We start from the raw sequence: 14,909 nt of genomic DNA on the forward strand, positions 1-14,909 counted from the left end.
ATTTACATCAGTGTGTATACCTTGATTTCCACATTTAGCTATTTCCTGTTTCAAATAAAGGACTTTCACATTAAAAAATTGAAAAGAATAGAAAGAGTGGCTGTCTTAACATACAAGTGTATGAACTTTATCAGGAGCATTGTTACCTATACTGTGAAATAATATTGGAGCAAAAAATTAATTAGGAGTCACATTATCTAAACACACACAAAAAAAAAAAAAAAAGGCAAAAGAAAAGGAACCAAAAAAACCAAGTGTTGAAAGAAACTTTCATCAATCACTTGGAATGCATTTTGCTATTTGGACTATTTTAGGCACTGACAAGATTTATAATGGCAAACATGCTGGAACTTCATGAGATTCTCTTCAAGGCTGGGAAAGAGAAACAATTACTGTAAAATACTTTAAGCATTTTTCAGACATGGTTCTATGAAATTAAAAACAAAAAAGAAACCCAAAAAAGCCACCAAGAAGCAGTCAGATGCTTCTCCATTCTCAATCTGAAAACCAAACATTTTTATTTTTAAACTTACTGAGGCACTGCCAGTAGCTTGATTTACTAAATAGGCTTGATACTCCAGGGTTACTAGCAAGAAAACTCATCTTAATAGAAGCAAAATCAGCACGGTCAAACACTACTTAGTGTTTTGATAATTTATGGGTATGTGCCTTCCATTAGTCTAAGTATGCCAGACCCTTGGAATAATCTAATAGCCTGGTGTTTTAAAATGAGGACAACTATTTTTAGCATTGCAGAAATGGAGCGGAATGTTCAACAATTTACTGTCAGTGGGCTTGAGCAGCATCCTCCCCCGTGGAGCACGTACCCAGCCGGTGCAGAGCCACCAGCAGGGGCAGATCTTTGCCTTGAACAGATAAAAATCCCACACCAATTATAGTCCATTATATGACACCTTTCTTAGCCTACTGGAATATTTCCTTGTTTATTTAAACAGGCTCATGTTAATGGTTAGGATCACCCAATAGACTATTAGTTATGTAAAAATATATTCAAAATATATTTATTAAAACTTGCTCCATGAATTTCCTGGATTAGTCATGTCAAGAAGTTTCTGCTGAACATTATGACATTTTGGCTTCACTGCACCTACCAAGCCTTTCATTCCCTCTTGGTTACTGCTGAGCTACCAGCACTTCCTGAGTTCTTGTTGCAAACTTGATCCGTGTGAGCAAGAATAAGATCCTCCCTTAAAATAACCCGATGAAAAAGGGCTTGTGACAGGTAAATAGTTCATTTCCTTTGCTCTGTCCTGCTTCCACAGCAGCCCCAGTGGAGCAGATGGTTTGGCCAAGGGGGTCAGGGCATGTCAGAGGGCTCATGTTAAGTAACTGCTCAAGAGAAAGGCAAATGGCAATAACCCTACTGATCTTATTTGCATATTATAACATCGACTGAGTTCAGAAGGCACCAATCTTCCTCATTCCCATCACTTCCTGTTACCCATCTTTGGGACAAAACCAGCTTGCCTATTCATTCAGTCAATTGGATGTTAATATACCCAAAATTCAATGACACTTGAAAATCTAGGTTTTGATGCTTTATATTCAGACTAAAGAATCAGCTGTAGGCAGCCTCAGAGCATCAGAGAACATTGCCACAGGGCTCCTTACTCCAGACTGCGCTCTCTTTAGTTGGCATTGTTTCCTTTTTTTGCTATGAGCATGTCTCAAAAACTATGCAAATCACACAATATCTATATTCAAATACATAAAGCATGTCTATAATCAAATACATAAAACATATTTTCATACATAAAGTACATAAGTCAAAAGTTTGTTCCTATATTTTCCCCCACGGATTATTTCCACCCAAAAGAAGAAGACAGAGAAGTTGTTCTGAAAAACCAAACATGAAAGGAGCACTCCATTTATTGACATGCACAACTATAGCCAGGTATGCTGCCTTTTTTCCCCCCTTTTATTCTTCGGTAATAAACAGACTGAAGTATTTGGGACATATGTCAAAGACTGGTTTCTGTGCCATCAAAAAAGTATCAGCAGAAGCAGAGCCTCTGTTATCAGCAGGTCTTCTTTCTGCCTTTGGCAATTGCTAGTGGTATTCACTACTATTGCATGTCCTTGAAGAGGTGACAACTTAAAAATACAGTGAAGACACAAATTAAACATGGGCAAGATAACAATCCAGTTCATTTGACCTACAACATCATACACAGAACATTAAGAAAAAGCAAATAAAATTCACAAGAACATTTCCCGTAGAATAGTGAGAACATGCAAATAGGCTTCTGGCTGAAGAAAATTCTCAAAGATTTAAAAGTTCTTATAGATGAACAGTTTAAAAATTAAGTCTAGCCAGTTGAATATTTCCATTATCTGAAGCAATACAGTTTAAAAAAGTTTGAAGCAATATTATACTGATGGACAACTGATAGTTTACTGCAACTACGTTTTTTCCCTTACAGCAGCTCTGTCAAAAGGAAAATTGCCTGACCTACACACCATCTATTAATTTACTGCTAATCCAACCATAACATAGTGTTAAAGCAAATCCAAATCCTATTAAACTTTCAACAGAACTGGAAAGTAATCTAATTGGCCTTGCTCAAATAATTTTGAAATGTAATAATGCTAAATGTATGTTAAAAAGTATTATTCAATATGAACACATTGCTGAGGTCTTTCAAAAAATGACTATTATACTCAACATAATAGTTGGAACCCCAGGTTTATATTAGGAATGTAAACAGCATTGGTCAACCTCTTACATCTCAGAAGCTATTCTTTCTAAGAGAACTATTATCATTATCATCATCATCATCAGTATCCAGTTCCATAATCTGAAGATTCAGGAGGCAGATTCTCAGCTGGTATAAATATAAGTTTATGCTAAAAAAGTCAGACCCACATACCATTAAATACTAACTTCAATGTTTAACCACACAGATATGAAATGCAAAAACGCAGTAGAAAAACTAATCATTTAGGCCAAATCAGAAACAAATAGAACTGCATATAGACTGAAATTTCTAAGAACTAAGTCACATCAGTACTTTTCCTGAAATGCCATATTGTTAGTGTGCTTATAGCTGCAAATCTGTTTTCAACCACTGATAAATAAAGCAGTTCAAAGTACAATTTCCAGGTCTCCACTTACACATAGATTTTTAAGGCTTTTCCTGGAAATGTCTCTCCTCACTTCCAAAACAGTGCTTTTGACATTTACTGTGTTTTGGAGACAGATTAAGAGGATATACCAACCAGATATCTAGTGCTCAAACTCACCTAGACTAACCTGGGAATCTGGGATCAGCAGATCTACTGTCAGCACAGGAGCCCTGGAGCTGCTCCCTAAAGGTAAGTCTCCATTTCCACAAAATCTGACCACCTCTGTGGGTAATGATGACATCTCAGCCTAGTAGCATTGTAATTTTCCCTATTCTTAACCTCTTTGAGGCTTATTAGCCTACTTTACATACTACATCTGGGATGCCTGACAGAAAGTAATTTGTCCACTATCTGAGGGACACAAGTTTTTGCATGATTTTTTAACCATCCTCTCATTAAAGCCTAATGTTTATTTAGAGAATCAACACTACTCTGACATCCATTTCTCCAGCTGCATTCCTTTCTCATTCTTCTGTGGTTCAGCAGAAGTATTGCCAGTACAATGTATTCTAGAGGGTGGTATTTCTTCTGGCTATTTGACTGCACTGGCAGTATAACCCTGTCACCACAGAGAGTCACACATTTTTCTTAATAGATCCTGAAGTACCTTTTTCCAACTCACAAATTTGATACCAGAAGACAAAAATATTCAGACCAAAGTATGGAGAAATGGGATGGGGAAGACAAACTGGCCACAGCCACTCTTACATTGCATATCTTACCTGCTTAGGTTCCCATTAATCAAAGATGATTGGCAAAATCATCCTGCTACTCTTCTATTTTCATTGCTGCCTTTGCTACCAGAGCTATCATAGCACTGACTAACAAATGCCTTCTTCTTATTAAAACAAAGCCAATCCCTTCCCACCCCCCCCAGACTGCCACTGAGACATTATCTCTCCAATTATGCAATGTGCAGTAATGCAGCTTACAACAAAGCTTCAGAAATTCATTAAGGAATAGCATTGTCCACATTGTAGACAATTCCCATCGGTTAAACAGTTTCCCACCTTTGCTCTTCCCTTGTGGCCTTGGGTGTACCTCTATCAATACTGTATGCTCCACTGGACAGGGAATTTTACTCCAGGTTTGTGCTACTCTGTCTGAAAAAGTCCCAAAACCTTGTCATGTTATGGGACAACACACCAACACAGAGTATATGGCCACAGCCCAGAAGCCTGACACTCTCCTTCTATTCATACTTTTAAAGTGAATTTTCATTTTGCGAGGTGGACAGCTAAATCATTATTTCTTGAGGTACTATTGTCAATAGCTACAAATAATAAGCTGTGCATCTTCCATGTGTAAAGGTAACAGATTACAACTATTTTAAAAAAGTTAATTATGAATTAATTTCTCCTATTTAGAGTCTTACTTCAAAGTAACATTATGTTATTTTCATGTGTGTGAGACAATCAGAAGAACTGTCATTCACAATAGAAAAGGAGCAAAGTGAAAGGGGTGTTAATTCTGAAGAAAAAGCATTATCTGACTAGCTTCTCAGTATCTGCAAAAAAAAAAAAAAAAAAAGTCTGTCTTGTGTGAGGAACTTGTTAAACACAAATCAAACACCTGTCACCCAGTTGGGCCACGTGTGTCACTGCTGAGCCATCTGCAGGAGCACACCCCGTGCCAGTTGCTTTACTTAGTGTGGCCTGGGAACAAGAATCCATTAGACAAAAAGTCAACAGTGGAATTAGCAGCACTTTTTCTTTTAGTGCCCTTCCACTTACTTGTTTGACTTCTTGTGTTTCTATTTTTGGGAGCCTCATGCCAGAGAAACAGTGCTGACTGCTGATTAGACAAGACTTGGCCCAGTCTCAGCGTGTCACATTAATTTAATCGGTTCAGACTTGAAACATGCAGTATGGATCTTAGGTGTTTATAAATATGGGCTGGCAGTGAGAACTAAAAAACCAAAAATACATTCTGGTTTGCAATACCTGTGAATGATTTTACTACACTCATAAAACAGAATCTTTATTTCCAACAATTTGGTATCTGTGAATTTAAAAAAGCAAATTACATTGAATTTGGAATATAAAAACTGTGCTACAATTTTAGTGTGTTTAGGGGCAAGAAATATATTCATTGACATTAAAAATGTACATATGAGCTGCATTTATTTAAATAATATAACTCACCTACTAAAAAAAGGGCAAAGGAGATTTAACAGGCCACAAGTCACAGCAGCCAACAATATTATCTACAACCTCTCTATAATTTGTACTATGTATAAGTTTTTTACTGTATGAAACGAAGATTTTTTTTTTTTTAATCTAATGTGCTTCTCATAATAGGAGTTATTATCCAGGCAGAAAATACTCTTATCTCTTATATATAATTTAAATGAACTTAACAATAACACAATAAAATAATTATCCTAATATAAATCAATGATTCATCAGATAAAAAAATCTAATATTCTGTGAAGTTCAATACCTAGTGCCATAAAAGAAGACAAACAAAACTAAGCAAAATGTGTCAGACAAGATGTACAATGTGGCAGTACAGTGAGAAAGTTCCTTCCTCCCCAGTTAGCCCATTTCCTGCAACACACTGCTGCCAACTTTTACAGTGCAATAATGGGTACTTTAAGCTCTGCATTCTGATGAGATGTGGAAAATTCAGAATATCAGTTTCAAAACCTACAGTCTCTAGCCCTCAAAAAATGAGGAGGAAAAAACATACAAGATTAAAATCTATGTGCCACAGAAACCTCCCAGAAAGAATCCAATAAATACAATTTATGAACAATTGAAGAAGGATCCTCAAGCCTCCCCCTGCCCTTTCAAGCTCTATAAGGTCCTGACTGAAGCTTTTCAAACACAGTTAAGAACCCCAGAGCCAAGCAGACTCACAGCTAGAGTATTCACGACTCTGATTAAGGAACAAAGGGCTGCATTTAATGACTGCATTATTTAACAACTGCATTATGTTTTACTTCCACGTTACATAAGGGGCTAACAAAGACCTGGCCTGAATGGCACTATGCCACACTCTGATTTGCTCCCTGTATCCCAGAGCCCTCAAAAATGAATGGTGACCTTTGGTTGCTCTGGCCACACCTCACATCACATCACAAAGGCAGCTGCTGCACTCCAGGCCCCCAGGACGAGCCATGCTCTGCTGGTTATTGGAGTTGCAATGCAAATCCCAGAGGGTATATATACCTCCCACTCTTATCTCACCAGCGTCACTCGCCTGCAGGAGAACACAGCTTTGATGCCAAGCAATACAAGAAATGTCTGGCTCCAAAATCACATTTGTACTTCTGTTCTACTGAGACATACTAATCTGATTTTGAGGGAACCCATGAGAGCACAGAAGACAATGCTGTAACTTTCCTCAGATGGGACTGAAGCATATTTCCTTTCCGTCAAAAAGCAATGATTCTTTAATTAAAAAATGAAGCCTTTGCTCACCAACACCTACAGCAGTTGCCAGCATCATTCCCTCCAGAATGGAAATAACACCCAAGCAGTGTCACTGCACGCCAGGTAATTTGATTCCACAGAGCTTTCTCTTGAGAACTGAACTGAACTGCTGTCGTTTAGCTTTAGGAATTGAAAAACCGGGGAGCTCAACAGTTCCTGGAGTTGTGAACTGCAAAAATCACCTAATAAGGCAAAAATAAGTCAGCACAGCAGACAGCTCTCTGGAATCAAATTTATGATCAAAGGCTATTCAAAACACTTTCTTGTAATGCTAAGGAGAGAGCAAGAGCAAGCAGGCAAGAACCATACATGCTGAAGCAATGAAACAAATTTTGGAAAACATAATGTTCTAAAGTGCATTTTCCAAGTAAGATAAATTGTTTTTATTTTAAGCATATCAATGTATCACAAATCTATTGAGACCTACTATTTTCACATGCATCCATCTCTTAAAATGAGATGTATACTAATTTTACACTAAGATATCATTGAAAACACAAAAAGAATACAAAACTTGTAGAATTTGTTGCTGCAATAGATGGCATCCAATTGCCTGATTTACCAGCCATCACCAGCAATTCCCAAGCTCAAAGCTTTAAACTTAGTGGTAATAAAGTTTCTAATCGTTAGAAATTCTTACAGCTCACAACTCTCTTTGAAAAGATTTCTGATGTCAAATATTTCTCCTATGTTACTGATTATGTTATTTTGTTTCTGTTAGAGACTCCAGAGCAAAGCAGCACAAATATTTTTCAAAAGTTGTATAACTAACACAATTTATGTCCATACATGATCTCAGAATATTGAAATATAACTGATTAGCAGTGATGGGAGCTCATAAATTGGATGGCACTGAATAAAAGACAGACAAACTGAGTAAGATGGCTTTAAGCAGTACCTATCCAGTGCTCCACATGCATTTTGCAAGTTTTCTCAAAGACGCTGATGAGTTACTTTGGAAATACCCTGATCCCTGTCAAGGATCTGTACAGGACATGAAATGTGGAAGGCAATATGTCCAGAGATCTTTCAAGACAGCTGCAAGGAAAAGACTGAAAACTCAACACCAATGTCTCCTCAGATTCGTACACTTACATGAGTGATTAATGCTCCAAAAGCATATGCTGAACTGGCACAACAGTCCAAATATCCATGGCTCTTCTGAAAGTCAAATAAGCCCTGGAAAATTCTAGAGTTTACATGGTATAGCTGGAGCAATGGGCAAAGCAGATCAATGGTTACAAGGATGTTCATGATGATGTTTTGATTTGGATGTACATTTAACAAGTTTCCAGCTGTGGATTTCGTGATGCAGCTGGCCCTGAAACCCTGGCCCTTTAGTAACTCAGTACTGAGATGTGTATTAAAAACATCTCTGAAAGCAATCAATTTGAAGTCACATGCTACAGTAGCATGGAATTTTTTTTTTTTTTTCAAAATTTTAAGTTAATGTATATGAATTAAATCATATTGGAAAACAAAGTACTGGACATTTCTAAGCCACGTTTTATATTGAAAAAAAAAATCTTATAATACAGCTGTTTTCAAACTCATTTTCTCAGGTACCACTATGGGAAAGGAGAACTCTTCCCACCAGGCAATGCAAAGTGGACTGTTCAGGAAACTGCCTTGATAGCATTTATACCACAAAAGGTATCTATATCACATTTTGTGTGGCCTTTTACTAATTATTTCCTTACCTGTTCCAAATATAAAGAGAACCCTACTCCAAAAGGATAATCAAATTTATCAAAACTGAAATCATCAGTGTTTGGTTTCCAAGTCAGCTAAAACTGAAGACAGCACAGTGATATTGGACTTAAGAAAACTGAAGCTCCAGATAACCATAGGACACAGTTAAATTAAGAAAAACAACACTACAAGCAGCTTTATTTATAGCAGTACTATTATCTTCTAGCTCACAAAATATGTTATTTCGTGTACATTTTGCTGGGTCATCATCACAAATACATGTGCTTGAAAAAAAAGGACTACTCCTTTTACAGATACCTTATGAACAGTTTCATGTAAAAATCATTTCATGTAAATCTCATTTTCAATACTCGAAGTACAAATAGCACTCATACAGTTGGTAGAGCTCTTGAAATGTACACTTGTTTTTTTCCTCTGGTCTGCCTTTGATCTCCATCACATTTTACATGTGATTTTACACGATCTCTGTCACTGTGAGTTGTATACTGTGAATTTTATACTATGAATCATGATAAAGCAATTACTATAGAGGTTTGGATAAAGGGGAATGGACAAACCCAGTGTAATTTGGTAAATATACTGAATATAAATCTAAGTTGTGTAGAAATAAACACTTTTTACGTAATTTACATAAGCATTTCTTTCTCTTTCTAGTCTAAACTATTTTATTAATATACTGCAGGAGGATCTATAAAGAGTAGTAGCAAATGCACACCATTGAATATCTCATTGCTTCAAGCTTACATGCAAGACCAGCTATTCTAAAAAGCTTACTCAATGTATTTAATATTTTAGGAATAGTGTTCATAATCTAGATTGCAAAAAATCAATGTGAAAAATTAAAACAAAAAAGTTAAGCCATTTGAAAGTCAAATATTCAAAGTGAATGTTGTCACAAGTATTTCACAAAGTGGAGCTTGTAGTCTCCATCACTATTAATTGTATCATGAGGAAGCAATTACTTTAGAGGTTTGGATAAAGGAGAATGGACAAATCCAGTTTAATTCGGTAAATCTGAAGTTTCTGAATTATCTTACTGCCTACATCAATTTCATTTATCAGAATGTAGTCATTAAAAAAGAAGAAAAATATTTTTATAATAGAAAAATCAGAAAAGCATTGAGTCCTTTGAGCCTTACTGCCATCAGCACATTCTCAGAAGCATAAGGCATTTCTGGCTAGCAGGACTCATAACACACGTAAGCCACAGAATCCTTAAGGCTGGAGAAGACCTCTAGGATTGAGTCCAACCATTAACCTAACATTGATATCTCCACCACTAAACCATGTCACCAAATGCCACATTTTTGGAACACAGAGGGATGTTGTCTCAAACCGCTTCCCTGGACAGCCTATTCCAATGCCTGATCACCCTTCTGGTGAAAAAGTTTTTCCTAATATGAAATCTGAACATCCCCATGCGTGACTTGAGGCCATTTCCTCTTATCCTGTCACTTGTTACCTGGGAGAAGAAACCTACACTCACTACAATCTCCTCTCGGGTACTTGGAGGGAACCATAAGGTCCCTGACTCCCCAAGAGGATTAATACTTTGTAACAAAATACCTGCCACAGGTAGCAGCTAATCTCTCAGAACCAGGAACTCTCCTGCTAAAGTTTAAGTACACAGAGATTGTCTACCCCCTAAAATGCATATGCCAAAATGCTTGAGAAATTCACCACGACTGTCAAGGCATCACAGACCAGCAAAAAATAACCCTGTACCCCAAACAGGACTCCATCACTTAGCATCCAGAACTTAAATAAACTTTCAATTTGGAGCTTCGTTGCCATGGCATTATTTTAGCCAGAAGCAAAGAGAAGAAAAGGATTTAATTTATTTGGATCAGTGTCACAAGAAGTGCAGGAAAAAGAAATTCTCAACTATAGAGAGGAAAATTAAACCCAGCTTGTTCAAGTTTACAAAAAGCTACGAAGGAAAGTAAAAAATGAGTTTCCTGTAAGTGAGAACACTGGGATTGGGTGGTTGGTGGAATTTTTTTTCCCCCTTATCCTCAGAAAATGTCTAACACATTTTTAAGGCTTGAAGACTTCATCTTCTAATCATGGTTCAAAGTGCTGTCAGATTGTGTGGAAAGCCTGGAAATACACCATATTGGGAGGATCACAGAATCATAGAAAGGCTTGGGTTGAAACAGATCTTGAAAATCATCTAGTTCCTACCCCTCTGCCATGGGCAGGGATGCCACCCATTAGACCAGGTTGCTCAGGACCCCATGCAACCTGACCTTGAACACTTCCAGGAATGGGGCATTTACAGCTTCTCTGGGCAACCTGTTCCAGTGCCTCACCACCCTCTGAGTAAAGAATTTCTTCCTGACATGTTATCTAGAGCTCTCATATTTCAGTTTCAAACCATCCCCCCTTGTCCTATCATTATCTGCCCTTGGAAAAGGTAGCTCTCTCTTTTTTTTTTTTTTATAAGCCCCCTGTAAGTAGTGGAAGGATCCATCACATGATATATTTTGTGCAGAGACCCAACACAAACCACATGTCATGGAGGTCTGTAACAATACACCAGTGGGTGCTATGGAAAGGACCTGCACACATTCAACCTGTATGGAAGATGACATTATGACTTCAGTTAGGGAGAAGCCTGTGGGTCACACCAACAGAAATGTTGTCTCTCCATTGCAGTAGTACAGGAACACTAGGAAAATCCTTAAACTTTTTAAAACAGAAATACTTTACAGCGAGTATTGACTTTGCTCAGGTTACGCCCGTGATGTGACCCACAGCAGTGATAGGTAAAGGCCATTCCTAATGGCTGAGCAATCAGTTTTTGTTGCCATAATGAGTCTAACTGCTAGATCAGGATTGGTTGATTTCTGGAGCAGATAGGTGACTGTCATATCTTAAAGCAGTCAAGTCACCTCAGACCTCCACTTCAGGGACAGATTTAATTTCTCATGCCATAACTAGCACTCTGGCTACAATCCCATTACACTAAATGGCTTCAGAAGTGTATCCAGAGGCAGTTTCACTTGCTGATCACCAGAAAGTAGGCTAACACGGTGCTTCTTCAACACATTTCTTCTGTACTCATAGCCTTTGCTGAACAATGCCAAAAGGACAGAGCCTAAGGTCTCATACATATAGGGAATCTGCTTAACCACAACTTCCAGTTGTTCTTGTATCATAGTTTGACAGATACATTGAAGAAGAGTGCCTAGAAGGCTGAGCTAAAAAGCAGTCCTGATTGTAGGAAAGGGATCGTGCCACTGTATTCCATCTCTTCTGATAGTCTACAGAGGAAGCAAATTTCCCTCCAAGGGAAGACTACTACCCTCTTATTTTAGAATTATAAACAAATACCTCAGAATTATCTCCTTGGATAATCTCAAGAATTTATCCTGTTGCCCCGAGTAGGTTTTACTATTTAAAAGAAAAATCTCTTAAGACAGTGTCCTGAAAAAGGATGGGGAGAAGGAACTAGATAGGTGGACATCAAATAGACAATCACATATATAATGGTACTATCTACTGTGTTGTGACTCTGGGGGCCTGAGGTAGGGCTCTGCAGGGTCTGTGTAGATTCTTGACCCTCTAGATTGGTCATAAGCACCAGGACGCCGACCTCTTTTAACCCAAAGGCAGATAAGACAACAGGCATCTTGTGGTGTGCCACCAGTCAATAAAAACCTCATTTTTTACTTTGGCAGCTTACAAGAACTGCATCAGAAAAATCCACAAAACTGCTGAATTATGGCCAGAACATTCCTCTGGTTTCTTTAGGGTGTTAAGGCTATTCTTATGTTACCCTAGAGTCACCAAGCCTTAAACTCTGTTCTCTATATTAGCCTTCAACAGATCCAACCTCTTAATTGGCAAGAGCTTCCTAGAAGTCTGCACCACTTACTTGTGCACCTATCAGCCAGCAGACTGTGGCAAAACCACTGCAGCATTTAGTGAATGGGAAATTATGTTGTCAGTGACAGTATGTCTTGAAAGTGACAGAAGGCAAAGTGTCACATTTGAAGACAGACTGAACAATTTTCACACTTAAGATCCTTGAAAGTCAAGGCCATATATAAAGACTCACAGATGTCTCACCATTTACCCACATATTGAAAATTAAGGATATGAGCATCAAGCACTGTTCTGGGAGATTCTCCTGTTAAGATTCTCTGAAGTAATAAAGTCCATTTTATAGTATTGCTCTAAGTTTAGTTTCTCACTATATCAGGTATGTTTGAGATAATCAATCTAAAGAAATAGGATTTTCAACAGCCAAGTTTATCTCATTCTAAGGTAAACATCTAAAATAGGTCAAATGAATTGATATTGTTGCTTGTGTATAACAACATGAGTAAAATCTATTGCTTCTGAACCTTTTCCCAGGGAATGAAGTATAAGCAAAGGAGTACTGCAGTGGATAGGTTTTGGGAGTATTATCAAGAGCACCTCTATTCTTTGAAGCCTCAATCTTCAGCTAAATTTTAAAAGAAATATAATTTATTTTTCCTTCTTGTTTCTAGCTAGTGACTCAGGGACACATCTGCACAAAGCTCAGAAATACACAGTGCAAAAACATAAGAAAATCCATACTAAGCAATTTAACATTTCCAACAATAGATAGCATGTGCTGAAGTATTTGCAAAGATACATAAACAGCAGTAACTCCTCAGAATACTCTCCTAGCACTGCACAGTCTGCACCTCAACACCCTGAAATGTAGGAGATGCCTTTGCAAACAACAGTGCTTAGAGTATTTTTATCATGGAATATGTTGAGTTGCAAGGGACTAATCAGAATCTTCAAGTCCAATTCCTGGCCCTGCACAGAACACTCCAAGAATGCCACCCTGTATCTGAGGGTGTTTTGTCCAAATGCTTCTTCAACTCAGACAGGTTTGGTGCTGCTCCTCCACTTCATTATCTTTAACTCTATTTTCAATGTTAGCATCCGTAACACCATGCTTAGGGGAGCAGAAAAAGAAAAGATTCTATAAATGTATATAGTTCTTGATGCATCACCTGGGAGAGAACACATTAGCACCTTTCACAACACGAGGAAAATATTCATTCTAGCTCCAGAAAGGAGCCAATGCCCACAGCACTGCACTACTCCACGCAGACATGACCACTGTGGCTAGCAGAAGCTGGATAGCTGGGTCTCAGTTCCTTCATCTAGCTATGCATGTGCAAAACACTTGGCTTTCTTTTTTTTTTTTTTATTTTTTTTTTTTTTTTTTTTTATTTTAGAAGTTTTAAGCTTTGACAGTTTTGCATTTCATGGTAGTTCATTTTTAAATCACAGTTCATTTGTAATTTGTATTTTATATAGGCTGAATTGAAAGAGTTGTAATATTCAGAAAAAGTACAATGTCTGGATATTAAATAAGATCTGACTGTTGAGCTTCATGTAAACTAACAGGAGCTTTGGGATTTGGCCTGACAATGAATTTGCAAGGCGCTTAGCAAAAAAACCCAAACAATATTAACCATGGAAACTGTAATAATAATAACTTGGTCTGGAAAAGCAACATAGCCTGGTAAGTTTATAGCAAGATAACATCAGAGTAGGAGCTATGGAAAGAGCCAAGGGAAACCACAGCTTCATTCTAGATCAATCTCAATCTACAATGCTTTACAATAACTCTTTCCATTAATTCACATCTAGGAGCACAGTAAAATAAAACACTGTCTATCTGGATCAAAACAAAGGTTTCTCCAGTCTGTTATACAGAAAAGTATAACAGGGTAGCCATAAAGACTCCTCCTGTGGCTTTCCCAGATTCCAGCCTCTTGAAGTACAAACAGACTGACACACTCAATGGAATTTTACTTCACTAATTTTCTAATACATTTTCAGACTTTTCAAGTTCTGTAGTAGTGTTCAAATGGTAATATTGTAACAGGAAGAATGAGCCTGAGAAGAATGATAAAGAATCTTTTCTTTCTATCCTTTTTGAACCTGCTATCAGATAGGTTTGATGCTCTAATTTGCACAGTGAAGAATAAAATAAATAAAGAAATCCCTATTAATATTTTCTGCTCCATTCAGGACTGTACTGAGAACAGGACATTACACGTTTTTTCTTAATTGTGCCTTTTTCAGATTGAAGTCCACATTGTCACAGTTTAACTGGAAGAGTGCTCTTGATCACTCTTGACACCTCTGAATCTTTTCTGGTATTATTAGATTCACACTGAGATGTGAGAACCAGAACTGTATACATCGTTCAAGTTTCAGCATAATACAGACCGATACATTAAAAATGGTGATATTAAAACTCTTTTGCTTTGTTCCCTATTCTCTTCCTAGTAATTTGACTAGTGCTAAATAGTGAGTCCATGTTTTCCTTGATCTGTAATTCCAAATCACTTCCTGAACAGTATGGCTGGTCCAGTCTGGCATGAAATGCATAATGCTTCCTTTGTTTTCCTCTTCATCTGCACTTGCCTATTGCTTTCTCTGAGTTTTACATACCACTTGGCAATTCAGTTCTTCAATGTTGCAAATTCCTTTGAACATCTTTGCAGCCTGTTTTCCATTTTTTTACCAATGTAACTTAACATCAGCAACAAATACCCTGATTTTTACTCTTAACTTTGCTAACATCTACCTCACATTTTTAAAAAATCACAA

The 14,909-nt window shown here is 37.4% G+C and overlaps 1 protein-coding gene across 1 annotated transcript in view; it reads right to left on the bottom strand.

Annotated features, from left to right (window-relative positions):
* Positions 1-14,909, bottom strand: part of COL19A1 (collagen type XIX alpha 1 chain) — a 194,809-nt gene that overhangs the window by 114,191 nt on the left and 65,709 nt on the right. The window lies entirely within an intron of this gene.

The sequence above is a fragment of the Vidua chalybeata genome, chromosome 3 (genome assembly GCF_026979565.1).
Source record: "Vidua chalybeata isolate OUT-0048 chromosome 3, bVidCha1 merged haplotype, whole genome shotgun sequence".
NCBI classification, from domain to species: Eukaryota; Metazoa; Chordata; class Aves; order Passeriformes; family Viduidae; genus Vidua; species Vidua chalybeata.